Source organism: Sciurus carolinensis, chromosome Y, assembly GCF_902686445.1.
Source record: "Sciurus carolinensis chromosome Y, mSciCar1.2, whole genome shotgun sequence".
In the NCBI taxonomy this organism is placed as follows: Eukaryota; Metazoa; Chordata; class Mammalia; order Rodentia; family Sciuridae; genus Sciurus; species Sciurus carolinensis.
Window position 1 is genome coordinate 236,424 of NC_062233.1, and position 15,297 is coordinate 251,720.

General features: G+C 33.5%; 1 pseudogene; it reads right to left on the reverse strand.

Moving 5' to 3' along the window:
• Nucleotides 1-10,874: 10,874 nt before the first annotated feature.
• LOC124973041 (heat shock factor protein 2-like) lies at nt 10,875-12,399 on the reverse strand (annotated as a pseudogene).
• Between the last annotated feature and the right edge of the window lie 2,898 nt (nt 12,400-15,297).

Consider the following 15,297-nt stretch of genomic DNA (forward strand, 5'->3'; position numbering starts at 1 on the left):
TGAGGGAACAGGCAAACAAAAGGAAAAGAGAGCAAGGAAAGTAAAGAAATAAAAACTTAAATTTTTTCAATAAGGTGAAAAAAGATAATCTACAGTATAACAGTCATATAGTAATGCCACCTCCCAGTATTCATGCCTGATGCATGAAAGGTACCTGACAATGAGCTTGAAGTCTCCAGTGGGCATCTCAGGATGGGATTTGCCCCACCTAAAAGTCAGAGCTATGGCTTCCAGGTTTATCCAAGATGGCCACTCTGGCTTTCAAATGTGTTGGAAAATGGGGAGCTGTAGCTCAGTGTGTGGCTGTGGTCAGCAGGAGGTCCTGGAGGTGGGATGCAGTTGGTCAGGCAGGGGTCCTGGAGGTTGGGTGTGTTTGGTGTGGTTGCAGAGGGATCCTGGAGGCCAGGTGCAGTCAGTTGGTCTGGGGTTCCAGTGATAGGATGCAGTTGGTCTGGGGGTCCTGGCAGCAGGGAGCAGTCAGTTGATCTGAGGGCCCCAGAGGCAGGGAGTGATCTGTTGGGCTTAGGGATCCTGGAGATGGGGCTCAATCAGTTTGGCCTGTGGTGCTATGGGGCCTGGCTGTTGTCTCAAAATTGTGGCAGCAACGTGTAATCAAACCTGCAGGTACTGTAACAGTGAGTTTCCAGGCAATAGCAGGCAACTGGTGCTCCACTGGCAGTCGATGATCAGTTTGTTGACTGTTGTTTGATGATCGGGAGGTGAACCTCATGTGTTGGGTGATGGATAGGTGTAAGGCAGGCGATGGACAGGCGAGAGGCAGGCAAATGGGGATGATAGTGAGCCTGACAGTGAGCAGTCTGCACTCAAAAAAGGTGTTGATATGCTGGCAGACTGTAGGTGATCACAGCAGACAAATGGGATAAACAGCAGGGGATCATAAGCAGCAAAAACTGCCTCACCAAGAAACAGATATCCTGTGCTTGAAACTGGAGTTTCGGAGTGACAAGAAAAGCAGCCTCCCTCTAGTCCGCCATCTTGGATCTCTCTTTTTGTATATTAAATGTGTTCATATCTTTCAGGTATACAATTCATTACAGAAGAAAATTTAAACCAACATTTTTATCAGGCTGCTGTTATCCAGACTAAATTTTCCTGGAATGGTGATTTTAAACATATAAAAATTACAAATTTATTTAGAGGATCATTCATATAATTTAATATTCCATAACTGAACCTCAGTCTTATGTTACTTTTTGCATTGGGGCAAAATGCAAATACATATCTAAAAGAAACTAAGCTCCTAATCTTGTTTAAAAGCTTTATATCATAAAAAATAAAAGCATTTTTCCATTTTTCCACACAAAAGTAAAGTTAAAGGCTCTCTTGATTTTCTTTATTTTATGTTTTAGATATAATGTTGTATTATGTTAACTAATTTTTATATAGACTCTGGAAACAATATTGCAAATTTTGTAGGATGACATTGAAGAAAGATTGTGGAGAGTGATATCAGAGTATGTAACAGCAGTGACTAAGATTGAGGGTCTGTGGTGACCTCATGGCTATGGCATTCCAGGTGCCTGAGAAAGTTCCTGTACAAGGGCAAAGGAGGCCTAGCTGCTTGTGGTAATTTCTGCATGAGGAGGCTCTATGAAAGAGTCCTATCAGCTCTGACCATGATCTAAGGCACGTAGCTTCTGGGAAAGAAGAAATTGTTTTGCTGCACAACCACAATATTTCAGCAGCTCCTACCCAATTGACCATAACTTTAAACAATGGACTTTCTTGATTGCCACAAAGAGCTCCTAATACATAAATGTCATGGTTCCTGTAAGTTTCCTGAATACAAATAATGCTTTCATAGTCTTTAACTTGATAATGAGACATATATAAATAAAGAATGCTTGTGTAACTCTTTAGATATGCATCTTCATCAGAGAAGAGAGCTCCATCTCATCCCAGGTGAATCTTCAAAATCTGTGCTTTAATATCTCTATTTTCCAATCCTCCTTTGCCCCTTGCTGGACCTAAGAGTTTGGTCATACTCATTGTGACAAAAGTGGCAAAGTTCAGCTTCAGAACTAAACATTTTGTCCAAAATTTGACAAAAGACCCATATTATCTAAGAAAAGGCTCTGCCTTCCACTTTAATGCATGTTAGAATGACTTCAATTATAATTATGTTCAAAGGATTGATGACTCTTGTGAAGATTAGTGTGATATCAAACAGGAATATAAAGTATTGCACTACCAAAGTTCAGAATAGCTATTACACCAACTAAATGTTTTCACTCTTCTTAATTTCATTTTATATTTTCATTTTAATCTCTATAATTCTTGCCTGTTAATATTTTGAAGAAGCACTGCATCAAGAACAAACAACCTGAATTAATTTGAGATAATAAGCTATTACCCATAGGAGTTATAAGATAATTTAGACCTCAAATTAATAAAATGGGATAAATAATTGTAAATTTATAGACATAGATGTTAAACCCTGTACTTTTACTTTAAGACTGGTGAGATTTGCTTGCTGGATGTTTAAGATCAAGACTTAAAAATTGATATTAAAATAAAGGGTCCAGGAAAACCAATATTTGGCTTTTGCCCTCTGAGTCAGCCTTAAATCAGTGAACTGAAGAATTTCTCTATGGAGCTTTGCAACTCTGGACCACATGACCTCCCAATCAGGGAGATAAATGAGACCACTACAGGATGAAAAGTCAATCAGTGCACCTGTTGCAGAAAATGTTCCTTGAAAAATGAAACAAAGGGAGCCACCTCATCAAGGAGACCCTTCATAGTGAATTTCAGGCACTAAGGAACTAAGAAGCTGCTCTCAATTTCCCCATGAGTGACCAGTGTGGAAACTCAGCTGACTTTTTTTTTTTTTTTTTGCGGTGCTGGGGATCAAACCCAGGACCTTGTGTTTGCAAGGCAAGCACTCTACCGACTGAGCTATCTCCCCAGCCCCTCAGCTGACTCTTAACAATAGATAAGACAGATCAACATTACCAACATGGTATTGAATACCTATCAAAAGAATTAAAACCAAAACAGTCATTTTAGGACATTTAGAAGAAAAGCAAGAGCTCTTTTAAATAAAACTTAAGATGTACACTTGTTTCAGTCCACATCTCTTATGCCCCACAAAACATATATTATGTTAAATATAAGAACGTACATAACAACAATGTGTCAATCACGTTATATTGTAGACTGCAGGACAAATTGTTTAAAGGCCAATACCCCCCTTTCTCCCTGTGAATATACTAAACATTTCACCTGGTTGCTAATAGCTGGCATTATTTTCTTTACTGAGAAAACCACCTTAACTAAAGTAGATATTGGCCAGACAATTTTAAATGAGGCTCAGCAATTAAAAGAATCTGTTTTATGACTGGGAGCACAACTACATGATTTATGATGGACTCAGAGACTCCAATGTCATTATAATATTACTCATGTTTACCTTACTAGGCTTCTATGCAATGACACTAAGATTCAATGACAAAATGAATGTAATTATTTAATGAGATTTGATCCTTTTCATAATGCCTCTTTTGATGTGTTAAAATTACAATCTCAGGTCTTGACTCATGCCCAACCACCTACTTTGATAATGAAGAAATTTGGAGCAGTTAGCTGAAGTGCTATCTTCCTTTAACCTTTTTAAGTACTTTTCCACATATATAGTTGAGTTACTAGTCTTAACAATACTGTTCATCATCTCTCTGGTCTTATTTTATGTAATTTTTCTATATCAGGATGGAAACTACTAAACCATGAGGAAAGTATTAATCATATTTGCTATGCTCCAAAGAATCTGAACTCATGAACTAGTGGGAGGAATACCCCAATTCTTATTGAATCTCAATTATGGTTTTTTCTTTTCCTATTTTTAATTTTGCAGCTTTCAATGAATTGGTCATCTCAGTCACAACTGCTGGGGGCATCCCAGGCTCACCACTTGGATTTCTGGAGCAGACTTAAGAGAGTTTGCACTGATTAGATGGCCTCAGGAATTTTCTCCAACAGCTCCCTCTGCATGCCCCATGTTCACTTCCAGAGCTGTGAAGGGAGACCCTTTCACACACTTTGCCCCCTTCCAGCTTAAAGAAACCAAAGAGTACTCGCCCAGTTTCCCCTTTCATTTCAGAGTATGGAATAAATATATGGAAAACAAGAATTTCCCAAAATAATGAGAACTGAGAAAAAAAAGTGGTAGTAAAAATAAATGCCATAAATTAATAAATTTCATCTCCCAAGATAAATGATTTGTGGATGCTGGTTGCAGGTAAAGAAGATGTTTTACTTTCTTCAAAAGAAAACAGTCTCTAGATGTTATTATATCCTCCAAAGCAAAATCATTTTTAGGCAGTATCCACAGACTTTGACCAAAAGGACCTCAAAGCCCTAGAACTTATTCAATAAAACTAATAGTCCTTCATTCCCATGATAAGTCAAAAATTTAACTAATATTCTAAAGAAAGGGGCAATGTTAAAGAGTAGAAAACCCCTTATGCAAAGAAAATGGTAGTGACTCTCTGACATGAAACCAATAAATAAAAAATGTGTGTGAATATTATCTTTGAGTTGTGCTGACTATGGTACATACAAGTACAGAAATACCTGAGATAAATAAGGTGACCATGAGTTAAAAACATTGTGATCATTTCTGTGAATCAACCCATCCCTCTGGAAGTCCCAGAAACTGCCAATTACAAACATGGATAATTTAGCTCCCCCTGCCCTTCTAAGCCATCAGGGACAGCTTGAAATATACAAACTAAAGCTTGGTGTTTGTATTTCTTGATAAAAAGAAAAATAAAAACCTCTACTGTGTGCCTACCAAGATTTTTTTTTGTGAGTGTAAGATTTTTCACATTAAAAACAAGCTTGCTGAAGTCACTGACCACTACCACACCTGCTCCCTTGGAGTGGTATTCCTGATGCATCAGTCTTCTTCTTCTCTTTTCCCAGAATAAATTTCTTTTTGTACTCTAATCCCTGGTGGTCTCACTATGAATTGATAACTGAACCACAAAAAAAGACACATTTAGGGGCTGGGCAGATAGCTCAGATGGTAGAGTGCTTGCCTTGTAAGCACAAGTCCCTGGGTTCGATCCCCAGCACCCCCCCCCGCCAAAAAAAAATAAAAGACACATTTATTTAAAGTCACAAATAAAATCTCTTTGCAGATAAAAATTTAAATATAAAATAAAATCAATAATAAAAATTCTAGAGAGAAAAATCTTCAACATAAAATATCACAAATAGATTAGAAACACTCTGAATATAAATTATTTAGGCCTGAAAACAAAATCTATTATCATGTAAATTAAGTTGGCCATAAAGAAAAGATGTTATGTACCGTAAAAATAATATTAAAAAAACCAAATTGAGGAACAATAAGGATCAATTAACACTCCAAAATTCAAATTTACAGGGACAAACAAAATTTTCAATAAAGAATATTGAAAAATTGTCCAATTCTTAGAAATGATATGGAGATTCAAAAGATGTTTATAGGACCCCAAATCATTGGAATTATAATAGATGTACTCCATTGCACATTATATAGAAAATGCTTAAAATAGAGAATGAGTAAAGTTTTTAAGCTGTAAGACCAAAGTGAGTGGTCACATTTCAAAGTAAAAAATTAAAATCCAACACTCCTCTTAACACAGACTCTGAAAGACAGAGGATTTGGATTAATACACTAAAAAACTTCAGAAAAAAATGGGTACTGATGGGTATAGGAGTCTGTACTCAACAAATTTTTTCTTCAGTGTTTAAAATTATATTAAAACTTTGATAATAAAAATAAACTAAATTAATTAATATTCACACAGCCTGCATTAAATAAATACTCAATGAAACATTTGCTGAAGTTACAATAACATGAAAACGGGCATACAAATTAATTACATTAGAAAAAAAAAGTTAAGGAAAGGAGAATCAAGTCCGAATTCAACATTATAAATAAATAAATATGACAGGAAAGAAAAATCATCTCTCTATAACATGGATTGTAAATGGTTTCAATTCATCCACCAAAAGATGTAGAGTAGAATATTTGGTTTAAAAGGTAAGAATAAACAATATGGTGTTTGTAAGACACTCACATTAAAAATAAGGACATGCAGAAACTGAAGGTGAAAGGTTGAGAAAAGATGTATGATGGAAATAGACCCATAGAAATTAGGGTAGTTATTTTCATATCAGTTAATTGGAATTCAAGTCAAAATTATTCAGAAAATGCAATGAATATGACTTCCTCCTGGTAAGAAATTCATCCTAACAAGATATGACAAATATAAAATTTATGATTTAAGCAATAATGCATGATATGCATAAAATTTTTTTAGACATTAAGAATATAATATACTACAGTACAATTAAGATGGATGACTTTAACACATCTCACTCACCATTGGATTGACTATCCAGATATAAATTTAGTCTGGAGTACTCAGAACTAATTAATACTCTATATCAAATGAATCTAGCAGATAGCATTAGAATATATTATTCACCAATGACAGAATTCAATTTATCAGTAGTGCATAAAACATTCATTTCACATTTTAGGTCACAATATATATCTTAAAAACCCCAACAAAATAAAGATAATTTCTTGCAACTTATAAGAAAAGTATGCAATCACATTAAATATCAATGACAACATGAACAATTAAATTATTTCTAATACAAAGAGACTAATTTAATTTTTGACTGACAAATGGGTAGGATAGGAAATCAGGGAAAAACAAAAAATACAATGAATAAGATTAGCAGTACAATGTAACAAAATTTCTGAGAATGTATGAACTTGATAATAAAAAGAAAATTAATAGCACTAAGTACAAACATTAGAAAGATATAATTATACCACATTAATTACCTAACATTACACCTTATACATTATATATAAAAACAACTTTTACATCAATTAAATAAGGAAAACAAAATAAGTCAAGATCAATAAAATTGAGAATAAAAACACTAAGTGAATAATGAGTCAGTGTTTTAAAATATATGCAAGATTGATATACCCTCAGAAAAATTAACCAAGAGAAAAAAAAGAGAAGACTATAAAATGGAAATATAAATTCAGTTTACTGAAATACAGTGAATCAAAAAATACTATAAATTTGATGAAAATCTGCTACAAAATTTTGAAGATATTTACATATTCCTAGAGACAAAGGACATAAAGGAACAGTATTATTAGATTACAGACAATATGAATACAACAATACCATATAATGTAATTGAACAAGCTGCCATATTTTAACAATAAATAAAAGAGCACAACTCATATACATTCCTAAAAGATGGATAGAAAACCTTATCCTAATCCTTCACGCATTACACTATAAAATATTAAAGGGAGGAACACTGCCAATATCCAAATTTTATTCTATAAGGAAGTATCATCTTGACTACAAAACCAGTGATACATCCAGAATTACTTCAGAGAAATAACTGAAAAAAAATTCAGAGAAATATCTTTGATAAACATAGATGCAAAAAAATCTTACTTAAATCTCTACAAATTAAACATAAAAACATGTTAAAAAGAACTTGTAATATGATCGAGAAGGTTTCTTTTCAAATTTCTTTTTAAATTTGAGCATTAACTACAAGAATCTTATGATTAACTCAATATATGCAAAATGAATATTTGAAAAAGTACAACTCCCAATCTTTTTTAAGTAGTTGAATATCTGCAGTTTGAAGGAAATTAATACAATATTGTAAAGCTTAAACATGACAAACCCAAGGCCAATATTGTACTGAAATCAGAAAATCTGAAAACATTTCCTTTAAAAAAACAGAAACAAGGCAAGTATGTCCACTATCACCAACCCTACTAATCTTACTGCTTTTAACTCTATCCATAAGAACTAGACAAATGAAGATAATTAAGTGATACAAATAGGAAATGAATAACTCAAATTATGTGTGATGACAAGACTTGAAGAATCAAAAAAATATTTCAGAAAACTTATATAATATCAAGTTTAGTAAAGTAACAGGAGAAAAAATTACATAAAGCAATCCAATATTTTAATGATAAATTTAACAATAATTTTTAATAATAAATATTCCATAATAAGGTGTTAATATCTGGAACATATAAAGAACTAAATACTTACACAACAAAAAAGTCAAATAACAAATAGACAAAAAGAATATGCAGACACTACTCAAAAGATAAAATAGAATCAACAAATTGATAAAAAATGTTAAAAATAGTTTAACAATTAGGCAAAGATAAATAAAAACTACATTAAACTCCAGTAAGAAATACCCATCATACTCCAGTAATAAACAGAATAAAAATTAAAAGTGTAGGAAAGATGTATGGAAAAACTCATAAATTTTGGGTGGGACAGTAAAAACTGGTGCAAGCACTCTGGAAAGCAGTGTAGTAATGCCTCAAAAAGCAAAAATCATTCTATGACATTACACACTACTCTGAATATACACTAGGAATTTGAACTCATCATAAGACACATCAGCAGTCACACCAGTGTTATAATAATACAATTCACAATAGTCAAGGTATGGAATCAAGGTAGGTGCCCTTCAAAAAATCAATGGATAAATAAAATATGTTATATATGACAATACGACACTTGTTAGTAAATTGGTCATACAGTGGAGGATTATTAAATGTGAAATAACACAGACCCAAAGTCATATGTCAAATGTTTTCTCAGATATGGAAACCTATTAAAAGATAAGTGGTAAGAAGGGAAAGAGTAAGAAAAAAGTGGGAGAAAATTCTATGAAAATAGGAGAAAAGTGGTGGACAAAATTAAGGTGATGGTTTGTGAGAGAAAAGTGATGAGATAAGGTAAAAACAGTGGAAAGAATATGTCTTAACTTTCCCTCAGACATATATAAATATACAAAAGTGAAACTCAAAATCTTGTATATTTACCAGACAGTAAAATAAAATAAAATAAAACGTGTAAGTCAGTAACAGAAAGATTATATAAGTTAGAAGAAGAAAGGATAGGATAAAACAGATGGAGGAGGGGAGAGAATAAAGAAGTATGATGGACTGAATTAGAGCAATTTATTCTAAGTTTTTAACTGTTAAAATATATCTTAATGTTAGGGGTAACAAAAAAGAAGCAAAATATAATGCTTTTCTTAAAAAATGATTAACCAAACCACTAAGTATAACAATAATTCTCTAATTGAAAATTATAAAGGAGTTAAACACTGAGCTAAAATATAAAACATAGAACTAGTACTTTAGTTTGAAGCAAAAGGAAATCAAAATGAAGCAAATTTGTTAGATGCAGCATTACATTAAACTTTGAGTCTCCTAGAAATAAGGACAAAAGAGAAAACATTAAAAATTAATAATGTTGATAACCCCTAAGCAATACACAGAAAAGTACAAGAGATCTAATTCAATAATCTTTCATTACCTATTCAATTAGGAAATGCAGAAAGTCTGCATGTCTGTGAAATTATCAGATAGTCATATTGGCACTGATAATCATCAATATTTAAGACATTTGTTTGCAAAAATCATCTTCATGAGTTGCATAATTTGCTATTTTTAATTTCATTTTTACTGTGGTTGTTAATTATGTGGCAGCCTTGCTCAATAAAAATAATTTTACATATTAGATTAGAAAAATGTAATACAGCCCACTAAATATATACCCCACATCCACACACCCCATTAAAAAGAAAGTTAAAAGCAAAAAGACTTGAATTTGACCTTAAATTGTGGGCTTAAATCCCTCATTGCATTTATGGGCTTGTATTATTTGTGAGTCAACTGTCTTGCCTTCTAATGGAGATTGCAACACTTATAAAGATGGCATTTTTATAATAATATGTAGAGAAAAATCACTCAACAGTATGTAAGTCATAAGCAATTTCTTAATATAATGTTTTCTTTTTTTTTTAAAGATCTCTCAGTTCTTTATTTGGAACATGGAAATCAAGTCAGGGTTACTTTAAACAAAGCAAAACTTTAAAACATTAAATTTGGAAACACTATATTCCTTTGTTACTGCAATATACAACCTACTTCATCAGAGGAGGCAAAAATCTTGGTGTCTTTCACATTAGATAATAATGGACAACAGACACAGTTATTTCCTATGGTTATTACCTCCAAAGAAGACACACAACAAGTACCAGTACTCAACATTAATTATATTTATTTTACTAAATAGTATGGTTCAAAAAAAAAAAACATGGAAACCAGAAAACTTTTACTTAAAACCAATCCAAGTAAGTGGATGGGACAATCCCAATTCATCCCCACATTCTTTCTATGTATATGGAGCTGGAACCATAACAGTCAGTGAGCATTTGTGTACACTTTGCCCTTCCTGTTGAACATGAATGAACTTTAAACATAAATGAACTTCCTTGAACCAAGAGAGAAAAATGAAGTTTTACAAGATACAGGCATTTTATGTTCCCAGTTTTAAAAATAAGACAATGAAAAATATTTAATAAAAATAACTGGAACAGAGAAAGCTTAAGAAGTTCTATCATTAGTTCTAGTGACTTACACTCAAATGCAGACAGACACCATCAAACAAGTAAAATGAATGTAACTGGGGTTAATGGTCATCTGTAAAAATGAAATCCAAATTACTATAATTGGAGAAAAATGGCATTGGAATTCAACTTAAAGATACGCCAATAATGTGCACTGAATTTTGTGTATACCTAGACAGCTGAAAAACATTTGAAAGTTTTGCAAGAGTGTATGTTTAGTGAGAAAAGCAAAAGGTGCTATTATTCCCTGTATCTGATTAAACAAAACAATGCAATTTACAAAAAAGTACCAAATGATACTTTAAAATAAATAGTTCATCATTTTTATGAATATATACATGTTGATTCCACTTCTTAGAGATTTAACTATCTAAAAGTGGCATGTCACTATCCAGAGATACAGGAGCAAGTTCACATAAATAAAATAGTATAGATTCACTAGCTTCAGCTTCAGTCAATGGCTCCAGGTGAACATGCTTACTTTGGGTTGGTTCTGGGTCCAGGCTGCTATCCAGAAACTCATCAACTTCTACGGGTTTATTTACAGAGGACATAACTTCTGATGATGCTGTTGTACTCCCGTGTTCAACAGCAGAAGCAGGATTTCCATTGAGGAATGCAAGAAGTAGAAAGGCAGTGTACTGGATAAGTTGCTTATCTGGTTTAGACCTAGATTTTCTTCCTTCTTCTGAAACTGGTTGAACTACATTGTTCTTGGTAGCTTCTAATCCTTTATTCTCAGAATGAACCAGGAGATCTGGGTCTATACTAAACTGTCTCCCTGACAGCATAGCTTGGAAGTCCTCTAAACTGCAATCAATACTGTCAGGATAATCCAACAGTTCAACCTTTCCCAAAAGATTAATGTTATCATTCAAAATGGAATCCATCATGGTCACAGGATCTTCTGTGGTCAGACTGGATGACCTGTATAGCTGGATGGCACTGGACATGAGAGGGTTGATGCCATCACTGCCTGAACTTAGGGATTCTCTGGCTGGTTCACTCTGATCTCCACTCTGAATGACAGGTGCACACTCATCTTCATTGTCATCTTCACTTGGAGGGATCAGATATAACATCCTCATTAACTTCTGGAATAACTGGGATGTTTTCTTCATCTGCATTATCATCAGTAACATCATAAATAATGATGCCATCTGAAATCTGCTCTTTTGGTTTTAAACCTTCAGTCCTACTGTGTAGAACTTTATGATGATTATCAGCTGGTTCCTTGACTGTGTGCTGAAACAAATTCTTCTTCTGGGCTCCATTAGTATTTAGAAGTAGAGGCCTTTTACGTTTTAAACTCACAAGTTGGTTATTCTGAACCAATGTAACAACAAAATGGATAATCTTCTGAATAACTTGTTGCTGCTTTGCAGACTTTGCCCTTAATTCAGACACCTCCTTCCAAAGGGACTCATTTTCACTTTTTAATTCTGAAAGTCTGGACTCAATTGTTTCCTGTTTTATTTGAACCTTATGAGCACTACTTATAATTTTTGTTAAATCTTCCTGATGAATTTTATTTTCTTCTGGTTTTGAAGATTAAAACTTCCTTTTAATGTTCTCCAACAAGTCATCCTGGCATTGCTTAAATTAAGGATGCTGAAACTCAACAGGACCATCTCTTTCCTGCTTTACTTTTCCAGAGTCAATATGTACTACCTTATGGAAACCATACATATTCAGTTATCTCAGAAAGCTTTCCATGTTATTGTGCTTGAAGTATCTGGGAAGAATTTCTTTTGCAAATCTTTGTTCATCCAACACCAGAAAGCTTTGACCATTCTGGCTCCAAGTGATGAATTCGTTGGTGTGGGTTTCCTCAACAAGCATCCACAGCTTGTTGAGGAAAGCCAGCACATTCGAACTCTGCTTCATTGTTAACCAGATGCATGGATTCAGAATTCTACACCCAAACGAAGCGGCAGTGCTGGTGGTAGTGTTGGCAGTGTCATTGGCGACGGCAGCCAATGTATTGTTTTCAATTTGAGCCATTTTACCCTTCATTTCCTTCATTTCAATTATAATTTTGAGTGTAATTTTTAAAGCAGAACTTGAGATTCCCTCAGTTTTTTAAAAATATTTATTTTGTTATGAAAAACTGACCTATATTTGAAAAAACAATCCAAGGTACTACTTCTATGTAAGCAGTACAAAACTTCCCCAACAAATTCATGTATATATTAGCTGTCTAGAAAAACATAAAGAACAAAATTGTATCTTCATTGATCATTTCTTATGTCAAAGTACATGATCACCTGACTCCATTTTCTGGGTCTGCAGTGTTCTTACCTTAATGGTAGAACCAAGTGTCACAAGAAATTTATTCACAACATGGCAGCCAGCAACAAGCCTTGAAAAGCTTGTTCAAATGCCCCTTGAAAAGTTAATTCAATAATAATGATTACTGGCAGGCATGGTGGCACATGCCTCCTCTATCCCTGTGAAATGGGAGGTTAAGTCAAGATGATCATGATTTCAAGTCATCATCAGTAACTCAGTGAGGATTTAAGAAAATTAGTGAAACCATGTCTCTAAATAAAACATATAAAAGAGTAGGGATATTTCTTGGTGTTGAAGCAGAGCTGGAATCAATTCTCCATACAAAATAAAATATTTTAAAATTATATTTTGGGGATTTTTCCTCATCTTATTATATCTATATTTATTTTCAAAATATTAAATTGTATGCATCATTTTATTTCCTTTTATTTCTTTCTGTCTGATTAGGTTATTTAGTCTGATATATCTTGCTTAACATCTCTATTATACAGAAACAAACTCTCAAAATTCTGTTATTTACACTAATATGTTATTCTCGCTTGGTGTTATCCATTGTTAAATCTGTTTGTCTGAGTTGTATAGCATGAAAGATTCTTTTTAAAATTCCATTTCCTTCCTTTTTTAATGTTTAATTTTCAAAAGATATTTAGTTTATTTCAAAAGATATTTAGTTTAGTTTATTTAGTCTTGTTTTATATGTTTACAGAATGGTGAAAAGTATTCCAATCTTTTTCACAGTTTTATATTTCTACTCATAATACTGTATTTTACAACACATTAATTATTTCTAAAATTTTGTGATTTTATTTTGGTACAGAACAGAAAAAAATCAAACCCTGTCCTCTGACAGCAACATTCATCCTTACATATTAACCTCCTAAATGCAGGAATCCACTAATATTAGATCTTTCATGGAAAAGGGCTCTATGCAGATGAGAAGAAGCCAAGGATTTTGAATGCAAGAATATTTCTATTTCATCTGGTCATAGTCAAGTTCATCAAAATGGATTTTATGAGATGCAGCTAAGAAGGCAGTGATCTGAGTGGAACTGTGACCATGGAAATAGGTGTTTGGCTGATACTTATTAAATAATAAGAACATGAACAGTAAGTAGTGATTGTAGGAAGCTCTGGAAACTTGTAGGGGAAAAATAAGAATATGCTCAAGTTGAGCATTCAGATAGGAGCAGCTCTACTACCTTGACTTAAATCTCAAGTCCCATATTGTGCTTTTTAATTCACAAATAACATAATACACATATATTTTAAATGATAAATTTTTGGTAATTTTCTATAAACTCAGTAAGAAACCAATACAATAAGAACAATACTTGCCTTTGATGAGGTGTTATATGTATGGATTGTTATGGGGTGCAACTTAAGAATAAACTGATCACCACTGAGAAGTATAAATTTGAGAGTCTTCATTAAGCCAACAGGCTGAATGTCTCACACAACACCCCAAAAGTGACTATTGGGAGAATAGCCCCAACCATAGGGTTACAGGTGTTTTTATACCATAAATCAATAAATTAATCATAAGTGTCTGTTGTCATATTTCAAAATTACAAACTGACATAATATCTGTAATAATCAGCAGAGGAAGAAGAGTCAAACAACCCTACCTAGGTAAACACTAAAGAATGGTTACTAACACCCACACAATCATTGTTGAATCACTGTTAACATGGTACATTGCTTAAGAAAATTAAGAATCAAAAAGAGAACAATTTTCATCATAAAAGAATTGTCATTTTGTAATTTTCTATTGCTAAATATGTCATGCTAAGTAACTGATGATGGGTAGAGAGGAGGAGTGTTCTCATGGGAGTAAGCTAAACAAATATTGATGGTTATAGAGGTGGGCATTCCCATTGGAGAAATATTTCCTACATAACATGGAGTCTCAGAGCAAAATGGAGCCTCTTTAGTCATTGCAATATAGCCTGGCCTATAACATTTCCATGGAACCAAATCTGTCAGTTCATCATAGGATGAGATATTCTTTTTTTTTTTTTATTTTTTTACGTTTACATAGGGTAATGATGTTTCTTTTTTTTTCCGTTCCCCCCCACCCCTCCCACCCTTTTCCCTTTATACAGTCCTTCTTTCCTTCATTCTTACCGCTCTCCTTAGCCTAACTCTAAACCTAACCCTAAACCTAATGCTAACCCCTCCCATCCCCATTATATGTCCTCATCCGCTTATCAGCGAGATCATTCGTCCTTCAGTTTTTTGAGATTGGCTTATCTCACTTAGCATGATATTCTCCAATTTCGACCATTTGCCTACAAATGCCATAATTTTATCATTATTCATTGCGGAGTAATATTCCATTGTATAAATATGCCACAGTTTCTTTATCCATTCATCAACTGAAGGGCATCTAGGTTGGTTCCACAATCTGGCTATGGTGAATTGAGCAGCAATGAACATTGATGTGGCTGTATCTCTGTAGTATGCTGATTTTAAGTCCTTTGGGTATAGACCAAG